The 20,279-nt window shown below is 40.7% G+C and overlaps 1 protein-coding gene across 10 annotated transcripts in view; it reads left to right on the top strand.

Annotated features, from left to right (window-relative positions):
• Positions 1–20,279, top strand: part of NCKAP5 (NCK associated protein 5) — a 1,340,286-nt gene that overhangs the window by 1,305,585 nt on the left and 14,422 nt on the right. The window contains exon 18 of one of the 10 annotated variants that reach the window (XR_005218940.1): positions 19,524–19,686. The exons of 8 other annotated variants lie outside the window; for them this stretch is intronic. The gene's annotated coding sequence lies outside the window, so the exon portion shown is untranslated. The remainder of the gene's footprint in view (positions 1–19,523; positions 19,687–20,279) is intronic. One more of the 10 variants, XR_005218939.1, reaches the window with a different exon arrangement.

Here is a 20,279-nt window from a genome sequence, read left to right as displayed (position 1 = left end):
TATTCATTTTCTCATTTCATATCAGACCCTGGGAAACAGCAAGTAGCTGCAGCTAGGACCAAAAGTCTAATTACTTAGGAAGGTGCCTGGCCGAGTCGCCAAGACAGATAAGCAAATAGCAGAAATCTAGGCTGTCAAGAAGCTCAATGATGAGGAAGTAATAGGTCATGAATGAGGAGCTAAGGTTAGGAGTAGAGGTCATAGATAGCATGGGTAAAGGCAAAAAACTTTACCCAGAAGTAGTTCAGGTTAGAAGGGAGGAATTAAGAACTTACCTAATATAGCCCCTCATTGTTCACATGAGAAAAACACCCAAGCTCACCCAGTGAGTTAGCCAGGACTAAACCTGAATCACCCCCAACTCCGAGATCCAGCCTCTTTTCATCAGCAAAACCTAGAAAGTGGGCAAGGGCAGTGAATTTCATGCCCTGCCAGGGGTCTTCTAGGGCAAAGACTTCCCATAGCTGTTTGGCCTCAGTATCAACCCTGGCTTAATGGGAACTGGGCTTGATCACAGAGGAGCCAAGTGGGGACACTTAACTATATGAATGGATTGGGGGCAGAGACAGAGGGAGTGGTTGAGTTCTCCCTACACTTCTTTCATTCCAGAAAAAGCAATCTTAAAATATATATTACTGTATTTATATATGTATACATATATATGTGGATTTATATAGTGTGTACATATATAAATATAGCTATATCAGTATATGTTGATATATATGTATGCTGTATGGTATATATTAATACACGCATAAACACATACACATATCTGAGAGGTAAAGCAGTGTAAAATGAGTACTGGAATAAGCTCTTAGACGCAGAAGCCCTAGGCTCTAATCCCAACTCTGTCATTCTGCCACAGTGGAGGAGTCTCCACTCTTCTCTGGGCCTTGGTGACCTCAGGTGTAAAATGGGAATGTTGGACCAGATGAATTCTAAGGTCCTCTCAAGTTGTCTAAGCCTCTATGTTAAAATGTGGGCATCATCTATTTTAAAGGGCAGCTCTGGGTCCCCCTTTTCTAAAAACTTCATTTGTTTTAATTGTTTTTTTTTTTTTTTTTTTGCAACATTTCCCATCCATAGGTGAATGACTACTTCCTGCTTCAGAATTTGGTGTCTTTGGGCTTTTCTTAGTAACTTACATTTTAAATCGGGCTAGAATTTTAAACGTAGATTATGATTATGAAAGAGTTCTCATAGTGGCAAAAGAGATTAAATATGTCAAATGATGCTGTTAGGTAAAATTACATAATACTTGACCTCTGGAGTAATGTGGAGGTCACTGGAAACCTTAACCAGAGGCCTATCAATAGGATGATGTGGGTATTCCATTAACAAAAACCTGTTGAATACGTACTATATACTGGACATGGATCTAGGCACTAGGAAGATACAGCAGTGAATACAAGCAACAAAAATATCTGTCCTCCTGAAGGTTAAATTTCAGCAAGGGAAATAGATAAAAGAAATAAGTAATATATAGAGTATAACATAATAATACATGGAGAAAAATATAAGTGAAGAGAAGTAACGAGTGCAAGTTGAGAGGTTTGCCATTTTAAACAAGGTGATCAGGAAGCGTCTCAATGAGGAAGTGCCCTTTAATACGAGACCTGGAGGAGAGGAGGTGAGCCACAGTGATGGCTGGTGGAGGAACATTCCAACAGAAGAAACAGCCAGTGCAAGGCCCTAAGGCACAAATATGACTTGAGTCTTCAAGGATCAGCAGGAAGGCAGGGTGGCATCACCATGGGAGATGACACCAGAGAACCATGGGAAAAGGGGTCATCGTAGGGAGCTGGTGGTAGAGAGCCTTGTAGCCATTGTAACGACTTGGCCTTTGATTCTGAGTGCAGTGGAAGCCATTGAAGAATATTGACTTCAGGAGGCACTTGATTCGTTTTTTAAGGATCAATCTGGCTACTGTGTTAAGAAAAGCCTGAAGGGAGGTTAAGGGCAGAAACTAGGAGACTATCACAATATTTCAGACAAGAGATGATGGTGACTTGAAACAGCTGTGGAATTAGGAGAAATGCTCAGATTCTGCGTATATTTGAAGGCAAGGGCAACAGGATGGGGTGTGAGAGAGAGGACTAGAGGGTGATCAGATTTTTGTCCTAAGCAAATGGAAATACTGAATTGCCTTTTACTAAGATGGAGAAGAATAAATTAGGAGCAAGTTTGTGGGAAAATAGGAGGACTGTGGTTATGGAGCATGTAATTTCAAGATTTCTAATAGACTTCCAAGTGGAGGTATCAAACAGACATTTAGATGTATAAATGTAGAGTTGGGGAAAGGTCTGGTATAAAGATATGAATTTTGGAATTGTCAAGTTATAGATTGTATTTAAAGCCATGAGACTGAATGAAATCACAAGGCAGTGAATATAAATAGACAAGAGATGAAGTCTGTAACGCTGAGCCCTGGGGCAGTTCTAGCAAGAGATGAGGAAAGATCAGAATGAAAACTGAGAAGAAGCAGTCAGTGAGGTAGGAGGAAAACCGGAAGAGTGAGATATCTGGAAGACAGGAGAAAATAGATTAAATACATATAATGACAGGTACAGTCACATAAGAACTGAGAATTGACTTTCACAGTGATCTGAAGGTCATGAAGACCTCGACAGGAGGCCTAGCAATAGAATGATAAGGATAATGTTTGACTAGAGAGGCTCAAGAAAGAATAGGGGAGTGATTGGAGACAGTAAGTACGTATAAATCTTTCAGGATTTTTGCCACAAAAGGGTGCAGATAGATGCAGTCACTGGAGAGGGTTTTTGTAAAGATGGGAGAAATTATAGCACATTGTCTGCTGCTGGAAATAACTCAGTAGAGGGGGAAAGGAAGTGATAATATGAGAAAAAGGAAGATCTAGTGTGCAAGTAGAGGGGATTTGGTTAGATAGGAACATAAAGGGTAGGAGAATTTATGGACAGGTGGGGTTAGAGATGATTGGGGCCTTGTCAGAATTCTCTTCTGATTGCTTCTTGGGGAAATAGAATGCAAGATCTTCAGCTGAAACTAAGTATGGGTAAAGAGGTTTTGGAGTTTTGAAGAGACAGGATAAAGTGTGAAATGGTCTCGGATAGAGAGAGAGAATGGGGGCAGGGGAGAGGATGGACTAGAGACATTTGGCAAGATTTGCCAACTTGAAGCTAGTAACTGTGAATTAAATGTAACTAATGAGCTTGGTTGTGTGTTTATCCACATCTGTGTTTAGAAGCATGAGTGAAAAGTAGGTAGAGAGTTGGACTTACCAAGTTTGGTTGGGTTTTTACCAAATGGTACAACAAAAATGAGAGGGGGCAAAGGATTTGAGTGTGTTTGCAAGGAAGAGGTTACAATAATGAATCCTGGACTCTTCGGCTGGATAAGAATGGAAATGAGGATATGAAGGGCATGAGGAATCAGAAAAAGTTAGTAGCGTTCATGGATTGCAGGTTCCAATCAAAGGGTTGTTGGAGTTGGCGTATTAGCAGGAGTAAACCAGTAGACCAGGAAGTCCTCATCAAAGAGTGGGAGGTTTGAAATTGAGGTCAGGGAGGAGTTGAAATTGGTGATGGTGGAAACAGGTAAAGGACAAGATCTTTGGAAGACAGGCAGTCATAGCCAGGGTGGGTCCACAGCATTGTCTGCATGGCTCTAGAACTTTCAAGATTGTGACAAGTGTGTGTTAAAGAGTGTGATAAAGTAAACCACAAGCTAAAATCTTCAAGGAATAAGGGTAATGACCAGGAGGTCTACGGATGATTATAACATGGAGGGGAAGTGAGAAGGCAGAGTCAAGATAACATCAAATTCAAACTTGGGGCATCTTAGGAGGACACAACAAGAAGGGAAAGGAGGCTAACGACTGCGCCTCAGACCCAGTGGTACAAAGGAGAGAAAATAGCCACCACTTGAGAGGGCTCCAGGGGAGAGTTAGACTTCGGTTAGAACTGTTCTCTCAGAACAGAGTTTGCATATAGAGAAAATTTTTTTGCTTAACTGACCTTGAGTTTCAGGTTCACAGGGGTAGGGCTTCAGAGGCTGGGGAAGGGTTATACAGAACCAAAGAGAGTCCAGAGAATGAGGAATGACCTGGAAGTTCTGTTTCCTATGTTTACTGATGTAAACACATATAAGCTGCTTAATGAGGTTAATCTTGGCTTCTCTAGAAAGATACTAGTGGCAAGACTGGGGGTATAGGAAGGTAGCCAGAAGAGAGGGGTATTTCCAGTAGCATTCATATTTTGGGGTGCTCTCCAGTTCTGCCAGTGATAATGCAGAGTTCAAGAGGAGGCATTCTTATCTGAAGCATGTGTTGCATTAAGCTTCCCATCTGCCTCCTGCCAATAGTAATGTGGAAGCCACTGGAGGGCTGGCCTTGCTAGGAACATGCAGAACTCCTGAAGGAGATGTCGAGTCCAAAGGGGTGGTTTTACCACCCCTAGTGGGAAAGTTCTTGAGAAAACAGGCACAGGCTGTATCTGGTTGACCCAGCACAGAGTACAGGCAAACAAAAGGGTTCAAAGAGTGGAAAAACAGGTGACTTGAAATGAGTCTGTCCTGCTGTATCAGTTGGCATGTAGGCTAGCTTTTAATTAGTCCCAAAGCACAATGGCTCCATCAAGACAGAAATCTCTTTCCCGCTTAATAGCAGCCCAGAGGGAGGAAGATGATTCCTGTCTGTCATTGCTCCATAAGGTCATCCGGGTACTCGTCCATTTATGTGATGCTTCACCATCTGCTGTGGTTTTATTCCCATCCTCAAAGCCAAGGCTGACTCACCAGTGCTCCCACATCACAGCTGCTGGGAAGGGAGGAAGAGGATGTAGCAGGCAAAGCACTTCATTTTATGGACATGACTGGGAAGATACACACATCACTTCATACAGATCTCATCAGTCAAGACTTAGTTACAATACCACACCTAGATGAAGGGCAGTTGGGAAAGGTGGTCTGTAGCTGAGAAGTGCCCAACTAAGCCTCAGAGGGTCCAAATATTAAAAGGAAGAATAGGGATATCAGATCCTGAGTGACAGTTAACTTTGTCACAGTTGTGACCACATATGAAAAAGGGCTGACTTTAAATAATAATCATTGTATATTTTAACTAGTGCATCAGAATGAGTGCCAGGGGGTTGCACATTTATACCAGGAGTGTTGCATTTACTCAAAATACTAGTAGGGATTCAATGCATATGAATTATTTTTCAATGTATAAATATAGAACTTTATAACTGGAAAGGATCTTAATCATATAGCTTATTTCCTCGTGTTTTATCTGTCTTGGTATTCCCCCAAACCTAGCGCAATGTTTACACAAAGTAAGAGCTCAATAAATGTTTGTTGAATGAATGATTGACTCAGTTAATCATTCAATCACTCACGTCCAGCCATCTCAATTGACTGAAGAGGAAACACAGTCCATTGTCCAGTGCGGCATCCATGTTCCCTGAAGGGGAGCAGATCCTCATTCACTACAGGAGAATGTGGCTTTTGGAATTAGCCCCATGTCGTTCAGAAGCAAGCCTGGTGAATCCAGGCAATCATGCCATTTTTAGCCAAAATCAAAATGTGACTCTAATGAGGCTGGTGAACAGATTCTTAAAACAACTTCAAAATAAGAATTTCCCAAATCAATTTTTAGGTTAAGTTTTTACATCTCAAAGTGACTATATTGAAAGTGTTGGTTTAGAGATGTAAGTCTGACTATGTCGATTATTTTTAAATTTCTCACAATTTTGTAAGCAAGCTAATGAATAAATACCTTTTATCCTCAAATGGTAACAAACACAGATTACATATCCTAGAAATCACTCTGTAGTTCAGACAGTCCCATCCTGGGGCTCGCAGACCCACAGTGATCCTGGAATGAAGTAGTGGGAAGGCTTGGGAATGACAGCCAGGAAGTAACCTCTCTAATGAAACTTAAAGGCTCAGAGGAGACACTTCCTTTGACAGTAATGGCAGGGCAGTGGGAGGCTGGCAGGAGGAGAGAGAGGGTGCTGAAAACAGGAAATGCCAAGACCTGGAAATCAGAGAGTGTTCTGTAAATGATGTGAACAGACTTCAATTTCCCCTACATCCTGTGAGCCTTGAGGACTGTTTGGATTCAGAGTCCACACTCTTAGGGGGAGCTAATTGTATCTCTGGAGCTCACTTGCCCCTATAAGTGAACCTGTTTATGGCTTGTAAATCTTCTTCTACCTCTTTCCCTGAGGCCAACTGACCACCTAAAATGGCTTCCCATTGCATGGGGAGGGAGGAGAGGAGGCTCTAGTTTCCTTTATTTTCTGGGTCCTTGGCATCCAGGAGTGGTGCCAGGGAGCAGCTGTTGGTGAATATCGCCCATCACAAACACTGCCAAATTGACATCAGCTGGGAGGTCCTTGGAGCTGCGTCCCCTCCACTCTGCCTGATGCCTATCTCTATTTTATTTTTTCGTGAGGCCCTGAAACACTGCTAATGATTACCCATCCTGGTCTGGATGGCAGTAAACTTATTCTCCCAAATGGAAAGACACGCTCTTTTATTCCCTGCAACTTTTAAGTTTTCTTTGCGGTTCACGTAATTGGAGAGCATTCGAGGCCATTTGTCAAAAAGTCTGACCAATGTAGCCATTATGAATCACACCAAGCACAAAGCACAGTCATCCCCATGTCATCTGTCATCATTTATTCTTCATTCCTTTAACTTTCAAAATGAAAATTTAGGTTAGATTCCAGGTTCCCTTCAGTGGCCTCTGGGAAACCGAATACTGTCTCTAACCTCACTGTTTTCATCTTTGAGATCAAAGAAAGGTGCTTTGAATAGTCAAATTATGGAGGGGACAAGTCATGAGAAATAAATGCCATTTTTGTTTTAGAGACCGCAACCCTGTTCCCTTGTTTCTCTCCCTGTGTCAACTCCTTGAAAACTAAAATTGTGTCTTAATCCCTGCACCTGATATAGTGGGTGGCACATCTTTAGGGATTTGCTAAATGTTTGTCCAGCACTTCTAGCTATAATAGGAACATAGCATTTCCTATTCCTGAACTCTAGCTCAAAAAAGGGCCTTTGCAGCAGGAGCAGCAGCTGATAGAATGGAAAAAGAAAAGACCTGGTTTTCAGTTTTGCCATTAGTTGACTAAGGGACATCTTCCTGGGTCTTAAGTTTTCTCATCAGAAAAAGAGGTTGGAGTAGTCTGAGATTCACAGACCTTTTTCAGCCATAAAAAACTTTTATTTTTGAGCAAAATATTTCAGATACCCAACATGGAAAACAGATTAAAATACAGGTGTGATGGGCATAAATGACACCCTGCCTCTTTACCTGGAGGCCACTCTGGTGGCATCTGTGGGATTTCAGTGGAAACCCTACAACAGCAGTCCTCAGCCCTGGGTAGACCTTAGAATCCTCCAATAGGGTCACCAGATTTAACAAATAAAAATACAGGATGCCCAGTTAAATATGAATTCCTGATACTCAATGATTTTTTCATGTTTGTCCCAATTATCTGATAAGCATATATATATATATACTGATATATATATATATGTGTTTATGCAATATATTACATTGAATTAGTATAAGATATATTACTTATGTTTTAAAATATATACATTGTTTATCAGAAAATGAAATTTAACTGGGCATCCTGTGTTTTATCTGGCAAACCTATCTAACAAGTTTTTAACTGATTAAATCCTAGACCAGTCAAATCAGAATGTCTAAGTTGGGTGACCCCGTGAGTATTTTTAAAAGCCTCCCCTGCCTCATGTGATTCTAATGTGCAACTAGCTCTCTGGCCAGCACAGTTTGACAACTAAAATGCATCATACCTATCACTACTTCCACTTCCAAAACTATGGTTCTAAGCAGATCATAATTTGTGATTTAGGAGGAGTAAAATAGTTTTCCTTAAGAAAAAGATCATTTCTTATTTACTGCCTGGTCCTAGCATCTACCCTTGAAAATAGTTGGAGATCAGTCAATGTTTGTTGACTGAACATAGCCACCTATACTCACCACAAAGCAAAAAGACAAGTCAGTAGTAAAATATTACATCCAGAAGAGCTATGATTTCCACCTTAACCTTCCACAGCTTATCCCTGCCAGAACTGGGCAGTATCTTTTGCAGACACTTTCTGCACTTATAATCAGGATTTATATGGCTGCCCTGTAAAGAGAGTGCAGAATGGAGAAGTGGGCTGCCCGCGCCACTCTGCTGAGTGAGAAGGCCTAGTGTGCTTTTTCCAGTTTTGCCACCACCTTGGTCTGTACTTCTGTGTCTTCTTTTGTAAAATGAGGTTAAAGACCGAGTAAGAACAACTGCTGTTTTGTGAGTTTCTGCAATGGGGCAAGCCAGCCCTTTGTTTATCTTATTGCTAATCTTTACAGCAATGGTTCTCAAACTTGAGCATGCATCAGAATCACCTGGATGGCTTGTTAACGTGCAGATTGCTTGGTTCATCCCCAGGGTTTGTGGTTCAATAGTTCTGGAGCAGGTGCCTGAGAATTTGCATCTCTCACAATTCTCAGGTGATGCTGATGGTGCCATCCTGGGGATGACACTTTGAGAACTTCTGATTTACAGCTACCCTGTATTATTCCCTATCCTGAATATTTAAAAAACTGAGACTCTGAAAAGTTAAATGACTTGCCTAAAGTCACACAATCAATATTCACACCCAGTTCTGCCAAGTGGGACTGCCTTTTGTGCTCTAGAGTCTTTTTGAAGACTAAACCAGGTTGTTTGATTTATAATGGTGCTATATTGATTTTTTAAAAAGAAAAAAAGAAAAAAGAACATGTTTGGTCTTGTTTAAGCAGGAAAAGATGAGCAGGTGTGATGGAGTCCCAAATGAGTAAACTCCATAAGCCCATCAGGTTAGTTGGTAAAACAGTTCCATGCAGTTAGTTGCATAATGATTGAAAGATTGGTCCTTTGGAATTGTACCCTCAGTTCATTAAGACATACCCATTAGCAAATTTCACCAAGTGAGTCACTCAGAAGTAAGGAATGAGCTCCCACAATGTGGAGTTTGAAATACAGGCTAATAAAAGGCACAAGATGACAATTTACTCATGAAAGTTTGAAGCTATTGTTCATATTTTCCACATTTTACCAAGCAAGTGGAAAACTAAATCTATATAGCAAGATTAACAGATTTTGGAGAAGAAAAAGTGAAAGTCTGATGGTAAGAAAAACGTTTTCTCTAACAACAATTTGGAAAATAAAGAGACTCTTCCTCTTGCCTGTTGGCTTGGAAACAGCTGTTTCTCTAAATGTCTTGAGTTCTGTTACTTTCCCAGCGGGTTTCAACTCTTATTTAAATGAAAAGTCATTTCCCAGTTTTAAAAACAGATCAACAACATCAAAATGAAAATGCCGTATACATACATTTAGCTTCCTTCAGGACAGGGAAAAAGAGTGGGGCCTTAAACTGACCGTGGAAGCGTCTAGAAAGGTCACAAAGGTTCACCAGAAAACATTTTTCTTCCTACTTATGTTAGTGTTCACTTTCACTGTATTACTTTCATTTCCTATGAAATCTACAGGTTTTCAGAACAGGAAGTATGATCTATTATGACATCCCTTCAGAGGATGCAGCACTCTTAACAGCAAAGGATGACAAAGATGATTTGGACAGTTTGTAAGTTATAAATGTGCAATTTAAATGTACAGAATATCCAAAGTATGATGTTAATTCGAGTGGCACTTGTCACGGTGCTCCGGGCTGAGCTAGCCTCCATGCATCATCGAAGCACATCCTGACAGGCGGTTCTGAGAACTCTCATGCAGCGACGGCTCTCTCGGGGCCACTGTTGGAAGCGTGAGGACAGGAGAGCGCCAGGCATCCTGTCCTCTCTTAATTATACCAGTGCATCGTCACCTAAGGATGGTTAATGGGATAATTTTAAAAGTTGCCAACTGTGAGTCTAGGAGAATTTCTTCTTAGTTTTTAAATTTTTTTGTCTGCAATTCTGAAAGATTTTTAAATCTGTCTACATTTATGGCCAGTGAGCATGGATGACTAAGCTCTCCACTATTGGTCCCGATGAAAAGACTGGACTCTTGAATCAGAGAGCTCCACTTCCCTTTCTGCCCTACATAAATGCCTTGATTTGCTGAACCTCCATTTTCTCAGCTCTGTAATGGGCGTAAGGGAATCCACCTCCATATAGTTATGTGAATATAAATGAGGTGGTGTACATGCCCTTGTCAAAGAGTCTTGAACACAATAAGCTTTCAACAAATGGTTGTTGTAATCATTATCTCCACAAGGGCGAATTAGCTTTTAATGAAAATACCAATAGCTTTAACTGCTCATAAAAGCAGCCTTTCGTAGCTATGAGCTCTTGGTCATAAGAAGACTGGACTCTGTAGAATGGATTGAACTCACTACTGAAAAATAGACATCATGGAATATGCCCTTCTTGGGGGCTCATCGTATCATGACCTCATTTTTTTAAATTCAGTTTTATTGAGATATATTCACATACCATACAGTCATCCATGGTGTACAATTAACTGTTCACAGTACCATCATATACTTGTGCATTCATCACCCCAATCTATTTTTCAACATTTTCCTTACGCCAGAAAAAATAAAGATAGGAATAAAAAATGAAAGTAAAAAAGAACACCCAAATCATTCCCTCATCCCACCCTATTTTTCATTTCATTTTTGTCCCCATTTTTCTACTCATCCATCCATACACTAGATAAAGGGAGTGTGATCTACAGGGTTTTCACAATCACACTGTCACCCCTTGTAAGCTGCATAGTTATACAATTGTCATCAAGAGTCAAGGCTGCTGGGTTGCAGTTTGATAGTTTCAGGTATTTCCTTCTAGCTATTCCAATACATTAAAACTTAAAGAGGGTTATCTATATAGTATGTGAGAGTGCCCACCAGAGTGACTCCACCTGAAATCTCTCAGCCACTGAAACTTTATTTTGTTTCATTTTGCTTCCCCCTTGTGGTCAAGAATATGTTCTCAGTTCCATGAGGCCGGGTCCAGGTTCACCCCCGGGAGTCACATCCTGCACTGTCAGGGAGATTTATACCTCTGGGAGTCATGTCCCACGTAGGCGGAAGGGCAGTGAGTTACCAGTCATGGACTCATTTTTGCACACAAAGCCAGTGTGTTTGAGTTGCTCAGGCTATGTCTGCCTAGATAAATACTTGCTACTTTAAAAGAAATGTATGCCCCATCACTTGTGTTAAAATTAATTGCACTGAGCATTGAATTTTTAAAACAAACCAGAATTTACTACCTTTGGGTTGGGAGAAGCCAGAATACTCAAATGAAAGTTAACTGTTAATGTAGGTGGTGTTTTGAAATACATTTAATCTTCAGTAGGAAACAAATTCAACAAATCCAGAAAGAAGCAGAAATTAGATGCTTTTAAAGGTTTTTATGAGTTAAAAGAAATAAAAAATAATAGATCATTAGGGAAGATACAAAATTATATGTCATTGGTCAAAAGTCAAAGGGTCCAAATGGAAGATGCCAATGTACATGATGGTACAGCTGGAAATAACAGGAATAGCAAAGTACATCCTGTTTCAAATGCAGGTACAAATTGTATATGATAAGATAAAATTGTATATAAAGTTGATATGATAAGGCTGCAAATCTCTAAGGCTACCTTTTTTGGATCACCCCCAATTATGCACCAAAGGCATAGTAAGGAACCAACAGAATTAAAACTGGCACATTTCTTCTTGAAAGAGGCAATTCCATTGAAAATTTTCCATGTGCTATCATTTATTTAGGGATTATGGGACTCAAGATAGGAGCACTGGCCAGGAATCAAGCAAAGAATAAAAGGAAGCTCCGTGGTTCAAAAGGGTATATCTCCCATAAAGACACTGTATGCTCTGACATTTCCGTCTTCCCCAAATTGTTCCCCCAGCACTGAACCAGATGTCACTCTCCACAGACTTTCCAGAGCAAAGATGCTGATGTTCGTTCTGAAGCTTTTTGCTGTTTATCAAGAAAACAACAAATGGCTTTTTCCATGCAGAGAAAAGACTTCTTCCTTCACCATAAGCACAAACATGACCCACAGCGGTCTACAACTTTATTCTGGACCATGCTGGAGACTGGCAACCTAATTTTTAGACTACATTTTTGGACCTACTTAACTTTTGTGATACAACAGAGACTCTCTAAAGAGCCAATTCATATTTTACTTGATTTTAGAAAAAGATTTGAAATGAGGAGTTGGCCATACTCCATTCATTATGCCAGATGGCACCCCAGTTGGCATGAGTTTAACTTAGTCTGTAACCCACTTTTTTTTTTCTTTTTTTGGTTATAACCTCAAAGAGAGTGAAGGAAGTTAAGTCATTTATATCCACAGCCTTCCAGGTGTATTCCCCTAGCATACAAGAGGGAAGGGGAATCTAGGTTGGAGTAGAATCCTGAGCCTAAATCCAGAATTTTCATATTTTTCTAGGGAATTGAATTTAGATTTATTTTTATAGCGAGGAAAACTTTGGGACTCAACTCTAATTACAAGCTGATTACAATCTTTCCATCACACTTGGAGTGAGCCATATTAGAGGATCAACATAACCACATAGCGAGAGTGCTATTGTGTGTATCCAAAGAAACGTCCCATGAAATGTTGCATTGCATTATATCTGAATACTCTAACTATAACCTCATTTCCTTTCTGATTATTTTTCGTTATTAATATTTCACAGAGCTAATGCAATCATAGTTTTGTAAGTTCATATGGCACAGAGTCAAACCAAAGTTTTTATCTTCAGCATCCCTTTTATTAGTCTAATTCAGAAAATAAGTCCCCCCCCCAAAAAAATAAAATTTCCCTTTCTTCTTCCCATCGGTTAAGAAACTTCATAAGTAAATATTTGTATATTTTGGAATTTTAGTGTCTTAAAATGGCTCCTGTTGATGACACGTGAGTGTTCTTGAGAATACCCCAAAGTCCCAAAGCAGAGGTTGTAGGATAAGGAATTACTAAGACTTTTGACTTCAGTAGGAAGACATGAGCTTTGTCCTACTGAATTCTTAGGAATTTTTCAGTGTTACATCCCCTGATTAAGTGGTCATTCCTAGCTGTAATTCCTGGCCAGAAGTCAGTAAGCCAATAACCCCAGACATCTCAGATATATTTTTCTTAGAATTAAAACAGGAAAACCAAAGGACTTTATCCACAAATTATCTGGTCCCCTTTAGCATGTGCAAATATCAAAGTATTTCCAAATCACTCGCAAGTGCAATAAACATAGTGCCTGAGAAGGGAGTATAGAAGGGATGTTGAAAATGGGAGCATTCAAATCATGGGGGCTTTCTCACTGATTATAGTCCACTTCATTATCTTAACTGGTGTCATAGCTACCAAGTGATACACTGGTTTGCAGTGGGTTTCCATAGTGTATGTGCTTACTTGTTAGTTCTTATGCTAGTAGCACAACTGATTATTTCTTTGTACCCCTTATTTTTCTCATTGTTATATATGTTCCTCATTCATTATTTATCAATTCAAGAATAGTTATAGAGTTCATACTACTTAATGGGTAACATTCTAGGCATTCCAGATAGAGCAAGTTAGGAACAAACATAATAGGCAATTTATTGAATTTATATTTTAGGGAGGAAGACAGATAATAAACAATATGTGATATAATGTCAGGTAGTGATATATGTTATAAAAACTCAAGCAATTAAGTGGATAGCAAATGATGAAGGGACTAACTTAGAGAGTGATCAAGTGATCTCTGAAGAGGGGACATTTAAACAGATGTTTGAATGAAGTGAAATATGGAAACATGATGTTCCAGTTTGCTAGAGCTGCCATTATGCAAAATACCAGAAATGGACTGGCTTTTATAAAGGGGATGTTTTAGGTTACAAATTTACAGATCTAAGGCCATAAAAGTGTCTAAACTAAGGCTTCAACAAAAGGATACCTTCATTGAAGAAAGGCTGATAGTGTCCGGAACACCTCTGTCAGCTGGGAAGGCACATGACTGGTGTTTGCTGGTCTTTTGCTCTCAGGTTCTGGTTTCAAAATGGCTTTCTCCAAAATGTCTCTGGGCTTCTGTCTCTCTTAGCTTCTCTCTCTCAGTTCCTATGCATCTTTGCTTATTTTCCCAGAGCATTTCTCTCTAAGCATCTAGGAGTCCTCTCTTAGCTTCCCCAGGGCAAACTCTGGGCTTCATCTCTTAGCTCAGCATCTCCAGACATCCTTCTGTCTACATCTCCCAGCATCTCCAAGCATCTGGGTCTGTATCAGCTCTTAGCTTCTTTTGGGGGCAAACTCTGGATTAAATATATTAGCTTCTCTCCAAAATGTCTCTCTCAGCTTCTCCCTCTCTCAGCTCCTCTGAGCTCCTTGTTTCCATGAGCTCTCTTAAAGGACTCCAGTGATCTAATTAAGACCTACCCAGAATGGGTGGGGTCATATCTCCATGGAAATAATTTAATCATAGGTCTCACCCACAGTTAGGTGAGTCACATGCCCGTGGAAACACTCAATCAAAAGTTTCCACCCAACAAGATTGAGTTAAAAGATCATGACTCTTCTGGGGTCCATAACAGTTTCATGACTGTTTGAAGGAGGAGCATGTCATACAGAGGATACAGCATGTGCACAGGCCCTGAAGTGGGGGTGGGCTCAGTGCGTCCCAGGACCATGTTGGCCAGAGCAGAGCAATAGAGAGGAAGGAAATTAAAGTAGAGAAGAATCCAGCAACCAAATTATGTACGATCTCTTAGGCTGTGGTAAAAACATTAGATTTTATTCTCAGCAATGGGAAACTCAGCAATGGGGAGGGGCATGATCCGATGTACAGTTCCAAAGGAATGTGGTTACTGTATGGAGAATAATAGGCTATACAGAGGCCAGAGTGGAACTGAGGAAATTAAGAAACCATGGTAGTCATCCAAGCAAGACATGATGATGATACCTTGGCCTAAAATGGTAGCAGAAAACAATGGTGAAGAATGGCTGGATTTAGGAAATGTTTTGAAAGTAGAGCAGTTTGCTGATTATCAGTCAGAGTCCAGCATGGAATGGGAACCATTCTAGGTCTTTCCATGGAGAGAATTTAATATAGAGAATGACTTACCCAGATATGGATACTAGATAGCCTTCATCTTATATGCCGAGGACAATCAATAGGTAGAAGTAGCTTGAATTGCTGTGTTAAGAAGGATTCTGAGGCTGAATCCAGGTTCAAGGGTGCAGTTACAGAGGGCAAAGTAGGGAGCAGTTGCCACATGAGGGCCCTGAAGCAATAAACTCCCCATAACCAAGGCAGCATAAACCAGATCCCTTGCCTATAGTGGGTCATAAAGAGAACTTTGCTATTTTATTAAAGATAATGGCAACAGCCTATCCTGAATCCCTTGGGGAAAGAAAAAGCCATGATTAAACTGAAGTTTATGGAAAACAAGTGTTCTCAGTGCCCCTCCTCTCCCAGGAATTTGGAGAGAACATCATCTCCTTGTGTCAGTTCAGCCCAGTAGATTATCTGTTATACCAGTAAGTGCACATGGTGAATCAGTCCAACTCTATTCCCATTGACCCTTTCACCATTCTGTAGATGAATCCAGGCAGTTCATATCTTAGGGCCAGATCTGTGAGTTGACAGATGATCTACTGTGAGGTTAATCTGGAATGAATGGCTGTGTTCACCCAGATGAAATGTGGCATCACCCTGTAATTACCACCCGGTGCCCTTCCAATTATTTCCCTGGGTGCTCAGAAGGAAGCCCCGGCCGGTGACCAAAGAGGTGGGATCTCTTTGTGCTTATCCATCCCAGAGCCATGCCGCAGGTTGTCCTGTCTGCACCTTTCCCCATGGTGATTGTAGGGCTGCTTCAAACAAGCAGCCTAAAAGCCCTGGTCTCCACACCCTTATTTGTCTTCTTATTGCTTTTATATGTTATGAGACTTGTTTCATCCCCCCGCCCCCCAAAAAGAAATGAGACTTTGAGGTTTTCTTTTTAATTCTCTGTCAGTGCCTCTGCTGAATATAAATTATTGATTTAACTACTTTGGAGAGCAATTTATGTGATTATTAACCTGAAAATAAAATCTTTTAATTTTTTTTTGGTTTTTCACCTCCACTGGAATAACAAGTTATTTTCTTATTCAAATGGAGCTCACTTCCTGCTGTTTTCTATACGATTTTTAATAAATATGTAAATTCTAAAATTAATTTACAGCATACATTGGGAGGCATGATTTTAGAAATGACAAACATTTGATGGATTGCAAAATTATCCCCCTGAAAATCATCAGTCATAGTGAACAGAATGGATCAACCTCTGGTAATTTTACAGCATTTTCTTCATCTTATCTTCTGTTTGGGACTCACTTAAAATTGATTATAAAACAGTATATTTCTTAGGCCATAATTCATTCACAGATTAATTAGATTTTCAGTTCATATCCCATCATGGTTCAGGATGGGAGCCAACGGTGGTTTGTAGCAAGTTCCAGGCGTGAAGCCTGATTGCTATTCCCGAGTGACTGAAGCTCCCAACAGTAATCACTAATCACTTTCAGACCACATAAAGTGTAACATCCTTCACCACACTTCTGTTCTTATTGACTTACAGCAGGAGATCTTTATTGGCTCTGACCAAGAGGCCAAAGTGCACTCAAACAGACTTACCAAGGGTGATTCTTATTTATTTCCCCTTGCTTAAAATGGAATTTCTGCAGCCATTCTCTGAAAACAACAGGAGAGGGGTGTGTGTGTGTGTGTGTGCATGTGTGTGTGTATGTGTGTGTTAGATGTCCATCCATGTTTAACAGGCCTGGACTTAAAAATTTTTCCCCTAGTCATCTTCCAGTAGTATTACTTTCATGATTTTAAATCAGCCTTTGCCAAGCTCCCAACAGGAATATTGAACAGACACTTTGCCAGTAACTTCTTGGGCCTAGATTTAAGGAAAAGTATATCTTTCCAGTCACTTCAGAGAACTATCATTAAAATATGGCAGAGAAACCACATCCACTGAATCCAGCAAAGAGATTCACCAGCCTGCTTACATTTACCTAATCCCAACTCTCGATCTTTAGAGTTGAAAACATAATTATCCCCACTTCCACCCTGTTATCTGATGTGTGTTCTGATGTGTGTAAAATTGCTACCTTTTACATCAGTCTGCTTCTGTCCCTCGGCATTTCTCCTCTGGCGGTTTGAGGGTGCAGCCCAGGCCAGAGATGTCCTCAGGCACCCTAAGTTTTCTGCTACTCCAGCATCCAGAGGATGGGCTTTAAGTCAGTCCCTCCAGGCCTCTCAAAACTTGCAACATTCTTTAAGGACATCCAGTATTCTTGAAACTCATCCCAGTGTTCTCAACCTTTCACTCCAAGGCAGCTCCCCATTTCATTTTGTTCACAGCGAAGATATTTTTTGCCCCTTCACATAAAGCTACTTGGATATTTAAAAAGCATCCCTGCCATGTTCTGTAGTCCCATTGCTACATGTTACAATCCTCACTTATTTTGCATGTTTGAATCCCTAATCATGCATTCTTTAGTGCTACAGATTATTTCAAGGAGCTTGGTTTCTGGTGATAGAAATGCTCCTTAAAAGTAGTATGTTACTCAATTTTTAAAAAAAATCAAAATCTCTTCTGTAGTTTACTTTCTAGGGAAGTTATTGACTCCACTTCCTAAATAAAGGAGACCTGGGTATCTTCTGGGTGATTAGACCATTAACTACCCCCCTCAGAAAATAAATGAATGTTCTCCCACCAGCCAGTACAGCATCTTGCCTTGGAACTCAGTCATTTTCAAAGATAATAAAGGGTGATATTAAAGAGATGAAACATAAGAAGTTGTAGGAGAAACAGATGACCAGCAAGTGAGAGCTAGCTTATAATTAGGATCCTCCCTTTATTCTACTAACAATTATGGACCACCTGAGGGCTAAGCCATGGCAGCCAACATACACAATGAAGGCTGGTGCCATGGTGATAGTCTGTACAGAGAAAGAAGAGAGAGCAATGGGGCAGTAATCAGACTTCTGGTCAGCAAAGGATTCATAGAGAACTGTATTAGTTAGGATTCTCTAGGGAAACATAATTGTTCTAGTTTGCTAATGCTGCAGAATGCAAAACACCAGAAATGGACTGGCTTTTATAAAAAGGGGGTTTATTTGGCTACACAGTTACAGTCTTAAGGCCATGAAGTGTCCAAGGTAACACATCAGTAATCGGGTACCTTCACTGGAGGATGGCCAATGGCATCCGGAAAACCTCTGTTAGCTGGGAAGGCACGTGGCTGGCGTCTGCTCCAAAGTTCTGGTTTCAAAATGGCTTTTGCCCAGGATGTTCCTCTCTAGCAAGCTTACTCCTCTTCAAAACATCACTCACAGCTGCACTGAATTCCTTCTCTTTGAGCCAGCTCATTTATATGGCTCCACTGATCAAGGCCCACCCTGAATGGGTGGGGCCATGCCTCCATGGGAATATCTAATCAGAGTCATCACCCACAGCTGGGTGGGGCACATTCCAAGCAAATCTAATCAGATTTGCTTGGAATCTGATTCCAAAACGTCTGCCCCACAAGACTACATCAAAGATAATGGCGTTTGGGGGACACAATACATTCAGACTGGCACAATAATCAATGAGAGATATCTATAAATATAAGATTTATAAAAGTGTCTCATGCAACTGTGGGTATGCATGAGTCCAAATTCCATATGGCAGGTGGCAAACTGGCAACTCCAATGAAGATGTTTGATGAACTCCTCAGGAAACAAACTGGCAACTTCGATGAACTCCTCAGGAAATGCTTCGCTGGTCAGCCAAAGAAGAAGTGAAGGTCCTCTATCTGTGTCGCTTAAAAGTCTTCAACTGATTGGATTACATCCAGCTGACTGCATTCTCTCATTGTGGAAGACACGCCCTTCATTGACGTCATCAGTCACAGCTGCAGCCAATCGACTGATGATTTAATAAGCCAGCCTTCTGGTTTATTAACCAGCCACAAACATCCTTGCAGCAATGGTTAGGCCAGTGCTTGCCTGACCAGACACCTGGGTACCATCACCTGGCCAAGCTGACACGTGAATCTAACCATCACAGGAACTCTCCTCCACCTGTCTCGAGAGATGAACGAGGATGGGCCAGGATGAATGGTACAGAGGACATTCCAGGCAGAGGAAAATGAATGAGCAGGGACAAAGAGACACTGCCTTTCTGAGCTCAAAATTCAGCCTGTTGCCATCCTCAGCTGGCTGACTAAATAATGTGCTTGATACCTATCTGCATGCTTACTGATGTTTTCGCAAGGTGTGGAGCAGTTTCAATTTTATCTATAAAGCCCTGAATCATTTGTATCCCGATTACTTTTGAGATTGCTGGTTTACCCTTCACCCTGAATTGCCATTGGAGACTGCTTGGTGGAGCGCATTGATTTCTGAGATTGCCTGGGAATAGAGAACTTTCTTTCTCTCCTCCCCTACTCACCTGTCCCATTCCATCCAGGACCCTGTATCTTTAAAATGTTCTTCCATTTTGTCATTGACTTTTCCTTTTGACATAGAGAAAAAGCTGACTACTGAACCTGCCACATGCCTGGATATTAACCCAAGTCCTAGGATGGAAATCCAAAGAAGGAAAATGGCATTCTGTGCACTGATGAGTGCAATACAGGTGATCATGCAGACTCTTGAGAGCCTGTAAAAATGCACCGTACCTTGATTGTGGTAACTGTGATTTGATTATATTTTCGCTTCCATTTGAATAAGTTCAGAAGCTCTTATTAAAGAAAGGCCCTACTTAAAACCAACTGCAGTACCTTAAACCCCACTGCCGGAAAAATATCCTGAAGTGCATGGTCTGTAGATGTGGCCCTCCCCACCCATTCCAGCAAAGGAAATAGTAGAAAATCCATGTGCAAGCAGAAAACGTGGGAATGAAAGCACATTTTATTTACTTATGCTCCTAGGTGTTGACAGACAAGGTAGTGGCCCATGTGTTGAATGTGAGTTTACTGATTCAGAAAATCTGCCACCCATTATTCCTAATGCTTAAAGTTGGCTTTTGACTTTTTTTTTGAGGGGGGGAGGAGGGAATTGAGGAATTTGGGAAGTATCATTAGGGCACTCAGTATCTGTTTAAGATGTCTTTGCCCAGGGTAGCTTCTGGAATCATTACCATCCTGGCAAGTAGCTTCAGGCAGCTCCTGCTTGAACATCATTACTAGATTGTAATAGGCTCAAATATGGAAAAGGCAGAAATTGATCACCGACAGGTTTTGTTTGATCCCCACCTTTGCTTTAAACAAAGGAAATGTAGG

Source organism: Choloepus didactylus, chromosome 9 (assembly GCF_015220235.1).
Source record: "Choloepus didactylus isolate mChoDid1 chromosome 9, mChoDid1.pri, whole genome shotgun sequence".
NCBI lineage: Eukaryota > Metazoa > Chordata > Mammalia > Pilosa > Megalonychidae > Choloepus > Choloepus didactylus.
This window is presented reverse-complemented; position numbering and strand designations above follow the sequence as displayed.